The sequence below is a fragment of the Pristis pectinata genome, chromosome 28, assembly GCF_009764475.1.
Source record: "Pristis pectinata isolate sPriPec2 chromosome 28, sPriPec2.1.pri, whole genome shotgun sequence".
NCBI classification, from domain to species: Eukaryota; Metazoa; Chordata; class Chondrichthyes; order Rhinopristiformes; family Pristidae; genus Pristis; species Pristis pectinata.
Genome location: NC_067432.1, coordinates 8559768 through 8581172, shown reverse-complemented (window position 1 = coordinate 8581172; position 21405 = coordinate 8559768). Strand labels below are relative to the sequence as shown.

The 21405-nt window shown below is 40.1% G+C and overlaps 1 protein-coding gene and 1 long non-coding RNA gene across 3 annotated transcripts in view; one reads left to right on the top strand and one right to left on the bottom strand.

Moving 5' to 3' along the window:
• Positions 1–21405, bottom strand: part of chd2 (chromodomain helicase DNA binding protein 2) — a 102277-nt gene that overhangs the window by 79462 nt on the left and 1410 nt on the right.
• On the top strand, positions 1261–15901 carry LOC127584052 (uncharacterized). Of its 2 annotated transcripts, none has more exons than XR_007958335.1 (3): positions 1261–1470; positions 5000–5137; positions 15673–15901. It is a non-coding gene; the product is annotated as an uncharacterized LOC127584052 (long non-coding RNA). The 2 variants fall into 2 exon arrangements; XR_007958334.1 differs by lacking the exon at positions 1261–1470 and adding an exon at positions 1713–2466.

Below are 21405 nucleotides of genomic sequence, written 5' to 3'. Positions count from 1 at the left end.
ATTCACAAACAAAACTGCCCTGGCATGCCCATTGTTGCTGCCTGCTCATGCCCTACCAAACTCATCCCTGTATATCTTTAGTTCATCTTGTTCCACCAGTCCAGTCCCTTCCCACCTACACCTGTGATACCTCGCATGCTCCCCACCACTTCAACAACTTTCAATTCCCTGGCCCCCACGAACTCATTTTCACCATGGATGTCCAGTCCTTGTACACGTCTATCACCCATCAGGAAGGTCATCAGTCCCTCAGTTTCCCTCTGGAACATAAATCCAACCACATCCCCTCCACAGATCAAACCCACAGCTCAGGGGTTGGTCTATTCAGTTCCTGTTTCTAAGTCAAATCATTGCTAAACTCAACCTTGCCTTCACTCAAAAACAAAGGTAAACTGCTTAAATGAGGGTGAATGCAAGACAAGACTATTTTTTAAGACGGAGGATGCCAACAGCTTACAGCTCACCAGCGCCTCTACTTCCTCAGGAGGCTAAAGAAATTTGGTTTGTCCCCTTTGACTCTCACCAACTTTTACCGATGCATCATAGAAAGCATCCTATCTGGATGTATCACGGCTTGGTACGGCAGCTGTTCTGTCCAGGACCACAAGAAACTGCAGAGAGTTGTAGACACAGCCCAGCGCATCATGGACACCGTCCTCCCCTCCTTGGACTCTGTCTTTACCTCTCGTTGTCTTGGTGAAGCAGCCAGCATAATCAAAGACCCCACCCACCCGGGACACTCTCTCTTCTCTCCTCTTCCATCAGGTAGAAGATACAGGAGCCTGAGGGCATGTACCACCAGACTTAAGGACAGCTTCTACCCCACTGTGATGAGACTATTGAACGGTTCCTTTATACAATGAGATGGACTATGACCTCACGACCTACCTTGTTGTGACCTTGCACCTTATTACACTGCACTTTCTCTGTAGCTGTGACACTCTACTCTGTACTGTTACTGTTTTTAACCTGTACTACATCAATGCACTCTATACTAACCCAATGTAACTGCACTGTGTAATGAATTGACCTGTACGATCAGTTTGTAAGACAAGCTTTTCACTGTACCTGGGTACAAATGACAATAATAAACCAATACCAATACCAAATGCCAACAGGGTTACGTCAGAAGGTCTTGCATCAAGGTCTTGTGTAAAGCACGGGCTTTTCGATGGCAATTGCTCCATCTGGCTTGGGTTACACCAGGACAAGCAAACCCACTCCCTCAGGATTTTTCACATCGCAACGTCAGAGCTTACCCAGAAAACACAACCCGCCTTGCAGCTTTCATTTGGAATCCAGATCGAGCTAAGCCAGGGATTAAACCAGTCGTTTCGTGCTCAAGTTTCATGGGACTTTCTCTTCTGCAGCTGAGAGCTCAGCTTTCCGAGGAAGTAACAAGTTCACACACTGGCAAGGCACTCTCCCAGTCCTTGTACAGAGACAAGACGAATGGTGCAACCACTGGAGGTGAGAGACACACAAGAGTGTGCCTGAGGCAACAGGATGGGCAAACAGGTATAGTGATGGAGACAGGATGAAATGGAGAGGAGTTGGGAAAGGATGGGGAAAGCAAATAATTGGTCAGGACAGACTTGGTGGGCCGAAGGGCCTGTTTCCATGCTCTAATTCTGTGATTCTCTAAAGGCAGAGAGATGCTCCTTTACAGGCACAGATCTTCCTTCATTGTATCTGTGAACACACTAGCAGGATGCAGTTACCTGCTGCACATACGTTGGATTAAAAAGCACAATTGATTTTCTTCTCGTGCCAAACATTCAACCACTTTACCTTAAACAGCATTCTTCTGGGAGCTGCCTCTAGCCTCCATGGCCATTAAATGATCTCAGGCCTCAAATGCACTCATCATTTACAATTCAAACATTCCACATGAATGTATACCATGGGCATGTTTAATACCAAAAGTATCAGCTCATTCCTTTCCTTATAATTCCAAAGAGCTTCCAGAATCCCACAGCATGGAAAATTGCTTGTTACTTGTGTATGACTGGAGGCTTTGTGTGGGATTTTCACACAGGCAATTTTTGTTTACCAGCAAGGTACAATGAGATAGGAGAGTATTAGGTTATCAAACTGACGTCAATCAGTTCCCTGGGTATATATTCTGCCCTTTTTACATCCTTTGACTAGAAAATCCACATCAAGGTAAACACTGGAAATCTTTTAAATACTCGTTGGTTTGGAGCACTGGCGTTGAAGCATGCAACTTCCACCATTTAAAACAATCCAAGCCAGATCTCATCACGTAAACCATGATTGCACAAAGTACTGATGCAGGGTGTTGATCCAAAACGTTAACAATTCCTTCTCCCCAGCCCTACGGATGCTACCCTACCCACTCAGTTCCTCCAGTAGATTGCATATTGCTCCAGATTCCAGTGTCTGCAGTCTCTTGTGCCGACACAAAGTACAAACTGCACGGCAAACTCAGCCCTCACACAGCAGGTAGGACACTGTTACTTGCTCTTCGATTTCAGTTGGGCGGGTTGGTGGGGTTGGAACTCAGAATAGCGAAACAAGGAGCTGAAGGCAAACAGCAGGCGAGAAGATGGAGAAACACAAGGGAGAGAGGGAAACAGTACGTTAATGGGATTGGTTGAGAAAGGTCAGGAGGCTCACGTGGCATCAATTAATTTTCTATCCCAGTTCTGGTGATAGAACCCAACCTGAAATGTTAACTGAAACCTTAAACGTTGCCTGACCTGCTGAGTGTTTCCAGCAGCTTCTGATTGGCAGCAGCTGCAGTTTTATTTTGTTTTCAGAGGGCTCATGTGGACCACAAGCACTAGCACAGGCTTGGTTCTGTGGAACAAACATGTAACTTGGGAAGAAATTACATGGCCATACACCCCACTAACAGGCATGCACTGAAACCTGCTGATGCCCATTAGTAAGACTAAGCAACTACAGCACCCACACGCTGAAAGACTGCAGGTTGCAGAAATCAGGGTCTCCAGGAGTTCCTGATCACTTTGGAGTTTTCTTGCTGCTTTTTCTGGCTTCCCTTCAGAGGGCTCATGGGCTTAAGCAAAAATTTGGGACTTGACCATGTGCTGTGTGTACATATTGATAATGAGATTTAAAGGTTTGTTAAATATCCCATGAAAATAAAGAATGTTTCTCCTGTGTAGTAATTGACACAATTTCAGAAGTCACCACTATGAAAATCAGACGAAATAGCAATGTCAATCTTTCACTGCAGGGAAACAAGTACGTGTAGAACAACGGTAAGCTTCAAAATAAATGACAAGAGACAAGAAACGACAAGATTTATTTTGAAAACAGATTCTAAATGGGTCACGATCAGGTTTCAGTAAATTTTACAACACATTTGAAATAAAATAAACCCCAGAGTGATCTGAAAGTAAGAGTTATCTGAATTAAACCCATTGTAATTATCATACAGGATGGTAGGATATAAACTTTTTATAAATTATGTAATGCTTAAACACAAATTGCCTCTTTATGAGCTGAAATGGAAAAAACCCTTCAGTACATTGCTCTCCTTGAAACAGTCTCTATACTGTGAACAATGTCCAGGAGTCTGCTGTACTGTTTCAGAGGCAAATATACAGGTGAGCTTCAGGCAAACTATATTGTACAACAAACAATCTGCTGGAGGAAGTGTGTGTGTGTGTGTGTGTGTGTGTGTGTGTGTGTGTGTGTGTGTGTGTGTGTGTGTGTGTGTGTGTGTGTGTGTGTGTGTGTGTGTGTTTAACATATATATTTGGGCTGAAAACCTGCATCAGGACAATTCCTCCAGTGGATCATTTGCTGCTCCACATTCCAGCATCCACAGTCTATTGTCTCTCCAAACTGTGTCATACTCCTGAGCAAGAGTATACTCAAACCACTTGAGCATGTGAAGTTGTTCAGTGTCAGTGAAGATTGAGGGCAGTACCAACTGATCAAAATCTGGCTTTTGAGTGTAGATAATTTTCAACATCATGGTTTTGAACAGCATTTCTATGCATCAGTTTAACACCGAGGTGCTGTTAAGTGTAAGTATGGAAAAATCAGCAAGAGAGTTATCATAGAATCAGAGAACAATACAGGCCCTTTGGCCCACAATGTTATGCCAGCCTTTAAACCTCACCTTTCTAACCCCTTCCCCCCACATATCTATTATAAATTCCTCCATATGCTTAGAGTATTCTCTTGAATTTGACCAATGTACTTGCCTCCACCACCACCCCAAGCAGCACATTCCATGCCCCAACCACTCTCGAGGTAAAAAAAAACTCCCTCTGATATCTCCCTTGAACTTCCGACCCATTACTTTAAAGTCATGTCCTCTTGTATTGAGCATTGGTGCCCTGGGAAGGAGGTGCTGGCTGTCTACTCTATCGATTCCTCTTAATATTTTGTATACCTCTATCATGTCTCCTCTCCAAACAGTAAAGCCCTAGCTCCCTTAGTCTCTCCTCATAATGCATACTCTCTAAATCAGGCAGCATCCTGGTAAATCTCCTCTGCACCCTTTCCAACGCTTCCACATCCTTCCTTTAACAAGGCAACCAGAACTGGACACAGTACTCTAAATGTGGTCTAACCAGAGTTTTGTAGAGCTGCATCATCACCTTGCAGCTCTTAAACTCAATCCCACGACTTATGAATGCTAACATCCCAGAAGTTTTCTTCACTACCCTATCCACCTGTGAGGCAACTTACAGGGATCTGTGGATATGAACCCCCAGATCCCTCTGCTCCTCCACACTACCCAGAATCCTGCCATTAACTTTGTACTCCTCCTTGGAGTTTGTCCTTTCAAAGTGGACCACCTCACCCTTCTCCAGACTGAACTCCATCTGCCACTTCTCAGTCTAGCTCTGCATCCTATAAATTAAAGGGCAGAGATTTAAGTGAAGATTTGAGCAGAAGTGAAGTAAATTCTCTCTATAATGTGTTGTTTATCTGCATTCCCCAGTTCTGATGAAGGGTTTTTGGCCTGCAACATTAATGGTTTCTCTTCACACAGATGCTGCCTGACCTGCTGAATTTTTCCATTCGTTTTTACTTTGATCTGCCACACGTTGCTCGAGATGAGGAAGCAGAGTGTTTGCTTTACCATCTGAAGAGGAATTGGATAAATATTCAAGAGGACAAACCACACAGGGTATGGGTAAATACATCACGGATTACAATCAGCACAAGCATGGTGTGGGACAATTCCCAGTATCAAGCCTGTGTTCAGTGACAGAGAAGGAGCTGCCCACATTCTCAAAACATTCAAAACCTACAACTATACGAACGAGGTTTCTCATGGGTGAATTCTAGTTGGGAGGGGGTGGAGCAGAGCAGGGGCACCATTACAAAAGCAGCGATTAACTGAGGAAACAATGTGCTGGAGGTGGTGATGCAGTTAGTTTATTTACTGGTACATTCACTGCCAGAGCTGGCTTAGTCACACTGAGGAGGAGTGAGCCCCAGTGCCAACTCACCCACGCACACAATTACAAAATACAGCATGATGCACTTTAGATAAACAAAATCAGGCAGGGAATCGGGACACACAATTCCAGTGGGACTGGAAGATATTCATCTTTCAAAGGATACTGTCACACAGAAAGCATCTAAATCCTTGATATTCAGATTTCACAGCTTAATTTACTGATTATAACTGTATTCAGGAGAAGGAATTAACAAAACTGAGCACTTCTAAGGTACATGCATGCTTCAGTTAAGGATGAACAAAGTACAAGAATCTCAGAATATTTTGAGAATCAGGCTCCAAAAGACAAAAAAGTATTCCAATATTTTCTAGAGGGAAGAGGGGCATGAGTAAGTCCATCAGTTTTAAATTCAGGGTTAAAAATGTGCCTCTCCATAGAGGGGAAAAAAAATTTTTAAATGCTGTTTGTGATGGATTTACATGAAATTTGTTACAGTGAGGGAGCCAAGAGTATCCTCCAATGATGAGCTTTCTCAAGATCAAGACAAATTAATGAGTTTAAAATAATTGGCAATGCCCAACTGTTTTGTGAAAATTCTTTTACTGCAACAATCTTGCCTCAAGACTTCCAGTGATCTGGGCCAACTCTGTCACTGTGGTCACATTTTTATACCTCAGTTATACTAAGAGAATCACAATAAAAAAATAACATTTTAAAAAAGTCACATAGAAGAGCATAATATTTATTTTAATACTCATTAGCAATTGGATTTAGGCTATACTTTCAGCTTCATTAACATAATGTTAAAAAATAATTTTAAACAAAATGACAAATACAAAGACAGCAAGGGCAGATTTCCACCATAAAATTATAAAAATTTAAAAAGGTGGTAACCTTCTGAATCAATAATGTTTAGAATGAGTTTTTCCCCTGCTGGTCAGGTCATTGAAGAATACATGCACATTAAAGTAACAGTCTTCAGTGTTAAAACACTCTACAAAAATTAATCACAGGTAGTTTAAACATTTGGGGAAACTCAGTAGAAAATTCAGTTAGTGTTCCCACTCCTGATCACAGTGGAAGTGGCTTCTGTGGCAGAGGAAGAGAGGCAGGGGTGCAGATGAGAATGAAACTGGTTTATATCTGGTAACTTAAAAGTATTAAAAACATTGCCTTCTCCATTTCTGAAGCACATTATCTTGTGAGAAAACAAGACATTCCAAACTATTTCGCTTGCAATGACAAAAGTACACCAGCCTTGTTAAATGCAACTCAAAGGCTTGAAAACAATGCTGGTGTACCTATGTTATTTCTGAAAGGGTTAAATGCAGAATTTTATATTCTTTAAGCATATGGATGACACTGGAAAAGGCTTTAAAGGAAATATCCAGAGATATCTTCAGTTGACAGAGAAGTTTCAAATCATTTTAATAATTTAAGTAACATTGCGATTTTTATTTTACTGCACATTGCAAGGCGAGCAGTCAAAATGCCCTCTGCTGCCAGGAATATGCACAGCACAACATACTGTGAGGCAGATGCTCAATTCTGCTGTGGTTAGGATTAACAGATTTCACCCCCCCCCCCCCCACCCCCAGAAAAATAATATTAAATTTTAAAGGTGCTGAAATTGAGGCCATCAATGTGACTTCACACATATAAAGACTTCAATGTAAGACACAGCTATTAATCAAACTGATGAATTTTCAGTGAAATGATGCATTACATACAAACACTGGAAAATGGTTCTTTTGAATAAATTTACAATAATAAGCATTACAGTAAGGTTCATTTAAGCTCCAATGTTAAACAGAATCTCTCATTTACTGATTAAACAATGCCCAAAGATAAGCCTGGACATGGTACAGCAGGCCTAGACATTTCTTTCATTCACTACAAGATGGCAGCACTGAAACTCAACTGCTCCAGTTCCAGAAAGTTCCAGGGATCTTGGTATTTTGCCAGGTCTGTTCGCCATTTTACAGCACTCTGCTTCCACCATCTCAGAGCTACAATAAAACCCAATCAAAGCCATTCCCCTGATTGAAACTGAGTGTGGGAATCAACACTCAACAACCAATGGCCAACACTCAGCTCCTTGAACCAACAAAGAACTCAGGGACCCTGCCACCCTCGACTTTATAATTCCTCTTTTTGTAGTCCTATTTTGTTAGTTTATTTAGTCGAGGCTCACTTGAACAAGGTTCAAACTCAGTCGGTGATAAATTCCGGATCAACAGCAAATCATGTACCCTCATTCATTTTCCTTGCTCATAAACACTAAGAGGCCAGTTTTAATATGCAAGGTTCACCAAAGGCGAGCAGTCTTTATTGTTGGAACAGCACTGACACGCACCTTATATGACTTATAATGCTCCCTGAATGGTGTAAAAAAAAGGACACATTTAATGAGAATTACAGGACAGTGTCAAAATGGAAGCCATGTAACTGATGCTCCCATTTAATCCATCTCCATTTTGAGTTACCACTACATGTCAGAGCTTGTCCTCAGTGGCCCCATCTTGGTTAAGATTGGGAGAGGTTTAGATTAAAACATCATTGGTCTCCATTTCTCAGGATTGTTCAATGAACACTAATGAAAACTGCAAGCTGTAGAGGCAGGTACAATTACAATGTTTAAAAGACATTTGGACAGATAAATGGGTAGGGAAGGCCTGAAGAGGTAAGGGCCAAACGTAGGCAAATGGGACCAGTCCAAATTGACACCTTGGTCAGCATGGATGAGTTGGGCCAAAGGGCCTGTTTCCATGCTGTATAACTATGACTATGCACATGGGTAAACCATGAAAGGATTGGGTTGACTGTGATGCCTCAGTTATCGAATAGCAGATGCTCACAGAAACCAGGCTCACACATTAAGACTGGCCGATAAGTGTTTAAGGGAATAGAAAGGAGAAAGCACTCAAATTCCACCTATTACGGAAGAACAACATGCTCAACCTTTTGTCTGAAGACAAAGCGGGTTAACTCACCCAAATTATTGCGCATGAGGAGCTTCACCCAACTGGCCAACTGCAGCTCTTAACCACTTTCTAATAAAACACAATTCAGTGTAAAATCATTGTAGTCTTGCCATGTACATCAAAAAAGAAACTGCTGGGTACACTGGAAGAGGCACCTTATATGACCTGCAATGCTCCCTGAATGCAGGATAATGAGTACTTGAAGCAAATGACTACAACTGGACCCAGCATTTCACCAATTACAAGTAACCCCCTTTTAAAGTTTGAAAGATGCCAACTGTCTTTAGTGGTTGGATATGGAGCAGAATGGGGCGGAGATCAATCCACAAAGCTAACATCACCTGATCTTATTACCAATAACCTTGGTTCACAAATTAAAGCAAACAAAACCTTAGCAAATGGCACACACTTCAGATAATATCACAGTTGAGTTTCCAGCAGCATAAACACAAGCCACAACATTACATGGTGTGAATGATGTTGCCCTTCCACAAGCAGAGTTTAAGTTGATGGGCATTCGCACTTTGGCTGACTGCAATATTGTACAAGGATCAAATTTTACCAAGGGATCTCTTAAAGAAAAGTAATAAAATATAAATTAAAAAGGCTGTTCAAGTACTGGCAATTGAAAGTTGCTTTATAAAGAGGCCCAACAATTACAAGAAAGCTGGTTAATAAGAACCCCACCATTTCCACTCAGAACATGCATAGATTCTGAGTGCAGAGCCCTCGAGTCCTTATACAATGTCACTATAGAATTACTGATAAAACTGGTATTTATGTAGAGCTTTTAAAATATTCTACAATGCTTTGCAGGAGAGTTATGTTCCAATACTAGGGGACAAGAGGAACGTCATTATCCAAAGCATTACCAAAAGGGTATGAAGTTCAGAGGGTAAACATGGGATCAAGTGTATTGCAAGAGGGGGAAGGAACTAAGAGGCATGGTAGGCAGGCAGGCATGTAGATTATGGCTGCAAAATCAAAGAGAATGGGCTGGTTAGTCTGGGCTTCAATCATTGCAAAAAGAATATGTTAACAGATTTGCAAGCAGGAACTTTAAGACCAAATGCCAAGTGCCCCAATCTATATTGCTAGTTTGAACAATTCTGCTCTTTTATTGCGAATCTCTCTCCAATCAGCCCTCTCCCTCTGCAATCTTCATGCTTAATTCCATTTGCACTTTGTTGAACATAAATATTTTGCATCTCAAGTGTCTTAATTTACATGCACAAAAAAAGAATTTATGCTTCATAGAAAGTCTATTGCACAATTGTTCTGAAACATCAGGCAAGGGTTAATTAGATAAATGATTTTGTACTCGTCTTTCCTTATTTCCTGACTGTTAATTGATTCAATCCTTATATTAGTCTGCTGTGCAAAATATGAAGCACACTTTTTAGATTCCAACTGCATGCAGTTGAGCAATAACCTGTCCTATTGAAGGGAGATGTCTCATACCAGTATATTTACTGTCAAAGAAAACATTAAAAATAAACAATGATTAAAAACACTTCAGGATTTAAGAAGTTACTGCCAAGGCAGATTACAATAAATTAAAAAAAACTTTCTATCCAGAGCTACGAAGGGTGAACAAGTGAAGGAAATTGGCCAGCACCCATGCATATCTTTGCAGGTGGTAGAACAGGAGAAAGAACAACAGAAATAACGACATTACCCACTCATCCTCTTCCATCCCACCCAACATGGCTGCATTTCTACAACAATAACTATACAAATTCAACTGTGAATCAATATTGCAAGTTGCAAGTCTTTTCCTAAGTAGAGGATCTCACTTTCGGGAGGGCTTGCATAAAGGGGATTTGACAGGTAGGTGAGGATAAATAAGTTTCAAGGGAAAAGAAAATAAGGGGAATGGAACTAATGGGATTGCTTCTCTGGGAGCTGGCATGGACTTGATGGTCAGACTGGCCTCCTGTGTTAAGATGATGTGATAATGTGAAGCTTGGATAGTAATCTAACAAATTGATGCAACAAAGTCTCCCGCCTACTGGCAACATTACTGGAGCTGGGTGGTCCTAATCACGGAAGGTCCAAAAGTTTTTCCACACCCAACTACTTCAGGCAAACAAGGACAAATATGAAAAGGGATTCAGCGAGTATCGTTGATATCTCAGGAAACCTGTTGACCAAAACCCAATCTTGGTGAGCAGGACTCCACAACACAAATATTTTCTTGAGTCTTCCTCAACCAAGGCCACAGAAGCTGGGTAATGTGGGAAATGGAAGGGTGCCATTCTAGGCAGAGAGAGGTGTCCTTCCAAGTTTAGTGAGGAAATGAACTGTGCACAGGAAATGGTCAATATCAAACATCAGCTACTCAAAATGGAAAATACCTTGGGCTTAACTGAACTCAAAATTCCAAAGACCAATAAAAACAGTGCAGGTTATTTTTCTCTGGTTAAGTACACAAAAGCTCAGATAAAACAACTTTTACAGCTGGTAGCTTAGTCACCTCTTGGAATCAGAAGGTTGTGGGTTCAAGTCCTATTCCAAAAACTTGAGCAAACAAATCTAGGCTGACACTCCAGTGCAGCACTGTGGAAGTGCAGCATTACTGAAAGAACCATCTTTTGAATAAGGCATTAAACTGAAGCTCCGTCTGCTCTTTCCAGTCAGAAGCACACCATAACATTTTGGAAATGAGATTCGTTATGGAATCTTTGTCAAAAGACTTCTTGTTGCCTTTCCTATCTTAAACCTCCCCATGGACTCCAGGGAATCCCTGGCCCATCTCCACTCAAAGTGGAGGAGCATTGAGGAGGAGAACGTCAAGTCTATTTGACGTTAGCACACAGAAGGAACCTAAAATGGCAGAAGGAGCACACCAACTCACAAAACACCCACAGGCTCTTCCTGACATCACATTGTGCCCCAAGTTAGATGGCTGCATTAGACTCCATAATTAAATGTACGGTTCTGGCTGGCAAACAATAGTGAGGCTGAGGTATTGGAGAACAGCTAATACCTATTAAACTTCTAGGTCCCAAACAGGAATTTTAAAAAGAGACAAAGTTAATGCCCATTTATCAATATTAAACAAACATTAGGCATTTTATTGGATAAAACAAATGGCTGGAGGAACTCTGCGGATCAAGCAGCATCTATGAAGTGAAAGGAATTGTTGACATTTTTGGGTTGGAAACCCCCAGAGATGCTGCTGGACCCGCTGAGCTCTTCCAGCAGTCTGTCTTCTGCTCCAGACTCCAGCATCTGCAGTCTCGTGTCTGCATTTTGTTGCATACTGAGTTCAATAGAAACCATGCAGTTTTTAAATACAGGAAAATTGAAGAACAACTTTTTAATCAAGGTTTGAGTATGAAGTAAGGAGGTTGAGGGATACATTGATGAGGATATTTTAATTGGGTACTCTATTTCAAGTACTGCTGACTCATTCTGTTAGGTTTGCCATTGAAGCCAGTGTAGTACGTCAAGAACTGCCTTAAGAAACACTACGTTGCACAATATTACCACACACTGTGCAGACAGGCAGACTTTTATTTGAAATATTATCTCCATCTGCTGTATAGCCTTTTCTCTCAGTTAACCATTTCTGGCCATTTTAAACATTAACTGAAAGAAAATTCCTTAATAAAACCAGAAAATGCTGGAAACACTCAGCCTATCAGGCAGCATCTGTGGAAAGAGAACAGTTAATATTTCAAGTATAGGACCCTTCAACAGAACTTTCCCAGTCATGATGATTAATCCCAGACCTGAAACATTAACTGTTTTTCCTTCCACAGATGCTGCCTGACCTGCTGAGTATTTCCAGTTTTCTCTGGTTTTAATTTCAGATTTCCAGTTTTCCTTAATACCTACAAAGCTCAGAGCTCCAATTAGTTCATTGGATGTAAACGTCACTGGCAATCTCAGCATTTATTGTCTATTTCTTTGTCCCTGAACTGAGGAGACAGTTAATAGTCAAGCATATAAATGGAGTCACATATAGGCCAGACTAGATAAGAATGGTAGATTTCTTTCCCATTCCATTTGCCTTACATGGAATTTTAAATCACACACATTCATTTTAATAAAATTCCTTTAGATTGCACAATGGACTCCTTTTACTCAGTACCTCCATAAATCTTTAGTGATTAAAACATACCAACTTAGGGACTTGAACGAGAAATAAAATAAGGCAATTTTAGTGCAACTTGGAGGAGGACCATGTATTAGAAAGCTAAGATCCAATAAGAAATGGCAACAACACGTGAGGTACCAAGAGTGTACTTTGATTGACAGTCACGAGTTCTGATGTCGGATCCTCACCCATAACAGCAGCTTGTTTTAGTCTTCCGATGGCACATGAGTATGTTGCATCAGTCATGCTTCTCTCTGGAGCACAATGCAATTTCTGTTTTCTCAGGCAAAGTGATAACCAGCTTGTTTACTGCAGCATCTTAGATGCCGCAAATAAAATTGAAGGTAAAAATCCCCGTGTATAAACCTGCTCCAAAGAGCACAAGTTGCATTCTAAACAGATTCTATTAAAATGGGTACGAGATTTGAAATTCTACTCAACAAAGCAAATCCAATCTGTCCACATAATCCCCACAAAAGCATCAAGTGATTTAATAGTCATTTGAGATGATGCGTATTATATTCAAATGTGTGTGTGAACAGTTTCATTCCAAACTCTTATGCAAACCTGTACATCACTTGATTAAACTAGGCACTAACTTGTATAGCTATAGAAACAGCGCTAATTTAAACATGCTGTTAAATTTGTGTGATGTAGGGTAGGAACTTCCTGGGTTAAGTCATAGTACTATTGAAATTGCCATCCCAGAGTCAAGGCATTAAACCCTAGTAGTGTTAATTATCAGCTCATGAGTGATAGGTGAGCAATAAATGCCAGCCCTGCTAACTACACCTGTGAGCTGAGGCAGTTAAGCAGTCAACCACATTGGTGGGTCTAGAGTCACACCAAGGATGGCAGCTTTCTATCCCTGAATAATAAGGGAGCACCAGAAGGGGTTTACAACAAACTAATCGTTCCACTGTCAACATTATTGTTACAAGCTTTTATTCCAGAGTTATTTACTAACTTCATTCCCCCGCTGATATCCAGGTGAAATTCAAATCCCTCTCTCCCAATGACCCAGGCCTATGGATACTTGACCAGTAATTTAACCACCATGCCACTGTTCAGCAGAAAGACAAAGACTATGTTACTTGAAAAGCCCAGTTACAGTGAGCAACATTCATGGCCCCTCCAATCACCAGTTCATTCTTACTGCTGCCTTCACGAGATCTCCACACAGACTACAGTTTCCAGGTACTTCAAAAGCTCCAGTGGGAAGCCTCAAGAGGCACAACAGAACTGCAAGTCTTGCTCATAACAACAAAGTAATTGCACAAAGCACTTGGAAAGTGGCATTAGTTGTTTGGAAGGTCATCTTGGCATGCTGTATCTATCACAGATGCACAAAAATGAAGTCCAAGCCTCCTGCAAGTAATAAAAGGCAACCTTATTGCCTTATGAGGGATATATATAAATAACAGAACATATTTTTCCAAATCAGAATATGTGGTTTCACATTACCCGTGCATTTTATTAAGTTAAGTGATTGCATGCTTGCTAGAAAGGTGTAAATTACTTTTTACGGTATTTTCTGTCACTCTGGAAACTGAAACAGCTGCTTTAACTTGCACAGCTGTGCTGATATTCGTTTATGTTTCAAGTGTCATCTCATGGGTTGTTCATGATTGCAAAAAAGTGACCATGGGTGTTAAAATTTTGCTTTTTCTCCAAATTCCCTCTTCTAGATCACAACAGAAGAAGCCTAAAAAAAAAATCAGCCACATAATTGAAGTATAAATTAACCTAAAGACACGAAACCAGTTGAGACTGGGTTTGGATGAAGACTCATCCTTCACCCACCTCTAGATCCTAGCTCAACAGAGTGACACGAGACAACTAGGACCCAACCATAAGAGGTTTGAAGTGTGCAACATGTCTCAAGTGGGCAGCACAATGGCTTTGCCAGTACAGCCACTGCCTCACAGGTCCTGAGAGGAGGGTTCAATCCTGACCTCGGATGCAGCCTTTATGGAATTTGCACATTGTCCCTGTGACCATGTGGGTTTCCCCTGCTCCTTCAATTTCCTCCCACATTCCAAATTGGTTGATTAACTGGCCACTGCATATTGCCCCTGGTGTGCAGGTTAAGGATTAAATTGGGATGGGAAGGAAAATGGGTTTAACGTAGGGTTAGTGTAACTGGGTGCTTGCTGGTTGACATGGACTCAGTGGGCTGAAAGACCTATTTTGATGTTGTTTGACTCGATGAAAGGTTCATCAATTTAAAGCTAGCATTAGCCAATTAACTTGCATGCTTATGTACATTGAGTGCCCCTTGTCTGGGATAGCCCAAGGAGGAAAGAATTCTTTTTTCTTATGATTTTACTTTATTGACCCCTCAGAAAATGGCATTAACAAAAATCCTTCATTTGTGACCCCAAGTATTGAACAAAGACCATGGTGAAACAGGAAGGTGGGTTTAGAGAGGTAGAGAAATAGAGAGGTTTCATGTGGTAATCCCAGAGCTTAAAACTTGAAAGCAGAGTTGGCAATGATGGGACAAGGAAAATCGGGGATGGGTAGAGAACACAGAATTTTAGGGTTGGAAGAGATGACAGGAGGGAAGCAATGCCAAAGAGAGATCAGAAAATGAACTCAAAAAGTATAAAGGCCAGACAGCCTAGGTCATCAAACTTAAGGATAAATGGTGAGCAGGGATTACTACAAGAATACTTAAAGCAGAGCTTTTGGATGATCAACATACAACCACATCAAGGAACACGCATCAGGCAAAAAAAAACAGTAAGCCACACCAGATTTAACAGGGGAGTTCTTCCACATATCAATTCAATTGGCCTGGAAATTCACTTGGAGTGGCAGCCGTCTGGGTTCACCACTGCCTGCCAAACCCATTGAGTCAGCACCAGACTCCTCTCAACACTGCTTCAAGATGGTTGTCACTCCCAGTAAATTTCCAGGCCATTGAATTGATATGTGGAAGAACCAGAGAAGTCTTCACAGCTGGTTTAGCTGTACCTCCTGGCTGAGCTGAGCATTAAGGCAAGTTGATTGCTTGTGAACGTCACTGAAACATTCAGGAACTATATAAAAAAAAGTATTTTTTGTTTTAGTTACTAGATGTTGAAACAAACACTTAAAGATACTTACATACACTAGTGTTAACTTGTGTAAATTACTCCCAACTTGTTTACCTATTTTATTCCAGCTCTTCTCCATTTAAATGAAGAGTTGCCTAACATGTGGCAGGTCTCACCAGGCCTGCCAGCATAACGCTGGGAAATTGGAGAATGCTGTCACTTTGCTACTGGATTCTGCACGTCACCCAACAGCAGGTAACTATCAGGCATCGGCAGCAAATGGCTGTCAGAAAGTTGCAGACTTGTGTTCACATCCCAAACTTGGTGGCAGGTGGAGGTTGGACTTTTCAGCCAAGATTTCTAACTCTCCTGACGCAGGCAACATTGAAAGCAGCTGGTGAATATTTCAGACATTATTTCCATAGGAAAATTTAAAATTATAGAATTATGAAAATTATGAACAAATACGCGAGTCTTTTTTTGCTCCTTCACTTTGCATGTTTGGGCTGTTCTCCAAATATAGTCACACCATCACTATCAATGGTACAGCAGCTGAAGGGTCCTGAGTGCCCATTGAATCAATGTTCTGTGTTATGCAACAGCAATTCAGATCTTAAAGCCAGTTAGTATAACATGAGAAAGCAAAGAGCACTAGTGAATCAGGCTTGCTGTAGCTAACAATAATACAGGAAGCAAAGTTTTGGGTGGTTAACTTGCAAACACATTAATACTACTAGCTTGGGCATGGGATTGTTTCAAGGATCCTTCCTTCCATATCTTTCTTTTAAAGGAATTGCTGTATTTAAAGAGCAGACCAAACCATTAGTCTCAGCCACAATGACAAAATGAAACGTTATTTGCCTCAGTATAATTGGAAGGTTAAGATCCCACATTCTAAAGACGTACGGGTAGGTTAATTTGGGGGTTTAAAATAGGCAGCGCAGACTCGGGCCGGAAGGGCCTGTTACCACGCTGTAAGTAAAATTTAATTTAAAAAATTTAATTTATATAAAGACATCATTTCTTCCCCAAACGCCATACAGATCCTCTTGTGGAATGGTATGTTGAAAAAGGCAAAAAGTCCAAGCATGACTGCTTCACTGTATTACTGAATATCCAAACTAAAGCCACCCTGGGAAAGGCCATGTATCAGGTGACTGGGCAAACCCTACCCAAGTTAATAGCTTCTAAGGATAAGATGCAGGAAGTAGATAAAACATTACAGATTTGGCTATGATTTGCAATTAGTATCCTTCAATTTATTACAATTAATTAGGCCTCTATAGTTTGTCAGGTAGTTAATTTAGTCTCTTACAGGGAAGGAGTTAAACCAATCTGCATTCACACACAATAGCTGGACACAGGAGATCAGCTGTCCAGTTGCCCTGAAGAACCATTACATCAAGCAACACATCTGTCCTCGTCCCTATAAGCTCGTTTTAGAGTCAACGCTTTTGTTGCTTACTGATGTAGGAGAGCAAGCAACAGCATGGGGCATAAATAAACCACGTCTCTCCGCCCTCCCTATGCAGGTGGTATGATTTTCTCGAAATTGATAATGCTTTTGGAATAGATTCCTTGAAAATAAAGAAAAATGAGGTCAATTTAAGCTTAACAATAAGAATCACATTTGTATTTATAGTAATTATATACATTACAAAATAAATTTGAAAATAAAATTAAATTCAAGAGAAGCTTCATAAAAAGCCATAAATACACATTGTGAAGGAAAATAGCTGATTAATCCTAGAGATTTTGCTTGCCATGATGCAAGCCTAGCAAGAATTCTCAGCTAAATACAGCGGCTTGCTTGACAAGGGAGGCTTTCAGAGGCAGTGCTGACGTCAGTCCAGAACAGAGCTGTTGAGAGCTCTGCTGCAGGCAGTTCTGTTACTACGCAGAGAGCCAATCAAATTCCAGAGCACAACCTTTGAACTCAGCTACATCATCACCAGCTTCCTGTACTTCCTAACTACACTATGCAATGCAGTATGTCTGTCTAGTTATGCAGCGTAAAGCAGAGCCATTTTGTCTCTCTGAAGTTGACTGCAGCTGACTAAAAGCTTTCAAAAAGACAGCTATACTATCCTTTTAAACCACTCTTCCCTGCCTTCAACTTTCACATAATAGTCAAATGCATGCACACAAGGTTTCAGCTAGCCATACAAGTTAATTTATTGGTAGAAAACTGGCAGAAACCCCTTGAAGAAATGTTAAAACATGCTCTTGATAAGTGATTTCTACCTTCATAAAATGGCTGCCAAATAAACTGACAGGATCCCAATGCAAAAACATGAAAGCACAACTATTTTGGAACAAAGAACACCTAGCCCCAAGCATACACTGTCCAAACAAAATGCATTTCCACACTGACAATAAAATAACTCATTGTATAATACTCTTACCACGTATATTTAAACAAGTTTCCCTCAAACAACATTATCTCACACAACAGAAATTAAACATTCTATTCTTGCTCCATGAACTTGATTTCTATACACTAGCAAATGGAAGAATGTTCGATTTCCATTTACAACTGGAATCTATGCAAGGAAAGCTGGCCTTTCTGTAAGAAATATTTTATTCCAGCCAACAAATACACATCTTTCTGTTTTAATTCTCAACCCATTTCTGGGCAGTTTTTTTTGGGTAAGGTGCGTCTTATTAAATGATTTGACTGCAAAAAAAACTAGGGATTATGCTTCATCTTCAATCCAAAACACCTAGAATTCAGTTCAAATTGAATATTTAGCCATATTGCCTACACATCCAGTATCAAGCCACCATAAATCCACATATGCCATATACACAAGTGGAGTCTCAATACTTCAGAACCTTCCAACCCATGCAACAAGCAGAGATTTCATAAAGCATGCAGCCACTGGTTACAGTCAGAATAAGCAAATGGAACTTGGAAGTCCCAAACCATGCAACAGCGTACAATTCACAAAACATGAACATCAAGTATAAAGGGGGACCATGAAATCTCAAACAGTTCAGTAATCCACACAGTGATAGAAGCTTATACTATAAAGCAAACCAATCAAGTTTACAAGGTGTGTATTAACATTGCCTTCCAAGGCAAGTAGCACTTGCTGAAAACATCAATGGCCCATTAAACTTCCAAAGAACTTCTAAAGCTGGGTTTAAATCCTCTAATTACTTGATCAACATCACACTCATCCATAACCCCCAAGAAGGTGGGAGGAGGGGTGGAGATCTGGGGTTGGTGGGACCAACAATTTAAACCCCTGCTCTCTTTCAATGACATTATTGTCACAGAAATGACAGTTCAGTTGCTACAGGAGCTTGGAGGAGCTTTTCTCTTTGCAACTGTAAAACACAAAAACCTTAAGTAGTGTACATAAAGAGAAGTGGTTATTTTTCTTTAACCACACCAACTTTCTGCCTCCTCCCACCATAACCTAACCAGTGGGCAGAAAAGGTGTGCTCCTCTACGCAACAATATGCAAACTCAACCATGACCACCCATCAGTTCCTAGTCTCTTGTTAAGTAATCTAGAAATCAGCATCAATGCTATACACGTGATTTCTTCCATTTTTGTGTCCTCAAATATGTTATAATTCTATTAACCGTAATCTCTACATTTAACAATCTAAGAAATTCTCGGCGAACCTACAATCAACTTTCAACGTGCGAGAAACCTTCACAACATTGTGCCCCTCTTAATTGTTGTTATGCAAACAAACCTCCCTTAAGTTAATTTTAAACTATAAGTGATGTGGCATGGTGTAAGGGTGACTGAGAATTTCTCCACTTACCACAGAGGAATGAATAACCTTTACATTAAGTATTTTAAAGATAGTACAAGCAGGTTGGTTATGAGGATATCCTGAATAATCAATCACTCATTGCAACAAGTCACCTGTCCCAATTGAAGACAGTGAAACACAACTTTAACCCAATGAAGCAGCAACCAGTGAATATTTTCTTAAAACTACGCAATGATGACACCAGAACCCAAGGTATGTAGGGTAATTTTATTTACACATTTTAAATAAGCATCATCTGTAAGAATGCTCATATCCTGCACCTGTTTTGAGTGGTAGTATTTGACCGATACAGGAAACTTCTGACTGCACTGATGGTGGTCAGTTTTGGAATACTTTCCCTCATCGGAATGAACAGATGCTCCCATTCCAAATATTGGTCCACCATGGACAATGGTCTTCCCTTCTCTCAAGTGGAAGTAGCACAGCTGGAAAGAACCAATGTCTGCTCACAGTTGATCAAATTTTTGAAAATATCTGAAGGCATCCTAATGAAAACCTTGAAGGTAACGCAATCATTCAGATCAACACACACACGAGCCGGAGGAACTCAGCTGGTCAGACAGCATCTATGGAGGGAAACGGATAGTCGATGTTTTGGGTCGAGACCCTTCATTGGGACTATCATTCAATCATTAAGATGGATGGCCTATTTCACATAGCAGGCACACCAATTTCCACACTGCCAGCAGTTTTTACAACAGGAGTAAACTCAAAGGATTTTCCTTCCATCAAAAAAGGATGTCCCTCCCACCCCAAAAGTAGAGGTGACCAAGGTGAATGGACATCAGTGTTTCATGCGAAGTTAGAGGACATCTATAAATCCACAAAAAGAATTGCATTAAACCCCATATAAATAGGGAATTGAGGAGCAATTCCTTAAAAGTTAAAGGTTACAATTGTTCAAGTCATCATGTGGACCTTGCCAGTGTGCTGAGTAGGTCCAGAGTGAGAACTAGTCCTATGGTTTTCCCAAGGGCAATCTTAGCATGGCAGCAATGGAAAATTAAACCTCAGGTGGCCACCCAAGAGGTCCACTGAAAGTAAAATGCAAAAGTGACCATGGTGGACATGTCTCACTAAAATTCACAAAAATAATTATGTATTCATATTTAAATTTAAAACACTGGAAGTTCAGATTAATGTACATTTTTTATGATAAACTATTAAACAACTGACCATTCATCCTTTTGTAAATTATCTACAATCTGAATTAATGCACCTTGAGTGGGTTATGTTGATGGCAGGTGGGAAATCTTCAATGATTACATTGAAAACAGTAAATAATAAATATTGATTTGGAACATCTTTTAAAGAGTGATTAAAATTTAAATCTCGAATCAAAACTAAATGCAATTCAAATATTGTCAATTTATAGCTATGGTAACTACAAGATAATTATTTTTGTTTTAAAGATGTAAATTTACAACAAAATATTCTGTATCCAAGTTAACATCTCTCCTATTAAAAGTACCACCTGTAGCCAGGTGTTTTGTAGGCACAATATCCATTGACCTGTTAAAAGTTCAACAATTAATAAAAGTTTCAGGATCTTTCAAAGCAAAGCTTCAATTTCTTTGAGAAATATCTTTATTTTTGCAATATGAATGCATCATTTGCCCACTGTCTTGAAAGAAACATACACATATATATAAAACATGAAGGGTATAAAATGTTGTAAAGTAATTAAAACAATTATAAAACTTTTAAGTTTTAAAAAGGTATATTCAAGACAATAAAATATTTTCCAGAAAGACAAAAGCATTTTAGTGACACAGGACATGGATGCATAGTAGAAGGAGCTCAAGCATATAGTATGTACCTTATTATTTCAATACAGGAGATAGGGATACTAGCTTGGTAAACTTTTCACCAAATTGTGATAAAAATTTACAAAATACCCTAAGACATAAAGTGAAATGGTATGGTGGGGATAAAAATATAGACTAAGAAGCAACTTTCCAACAGGTACTTCTTAATTTATCTATAAATATGAATTTTTTTTCATTCATGCAACTTTTTGCAGTATATTATTTACTACAATTTACTTCTATGGGTTTACTATGGAC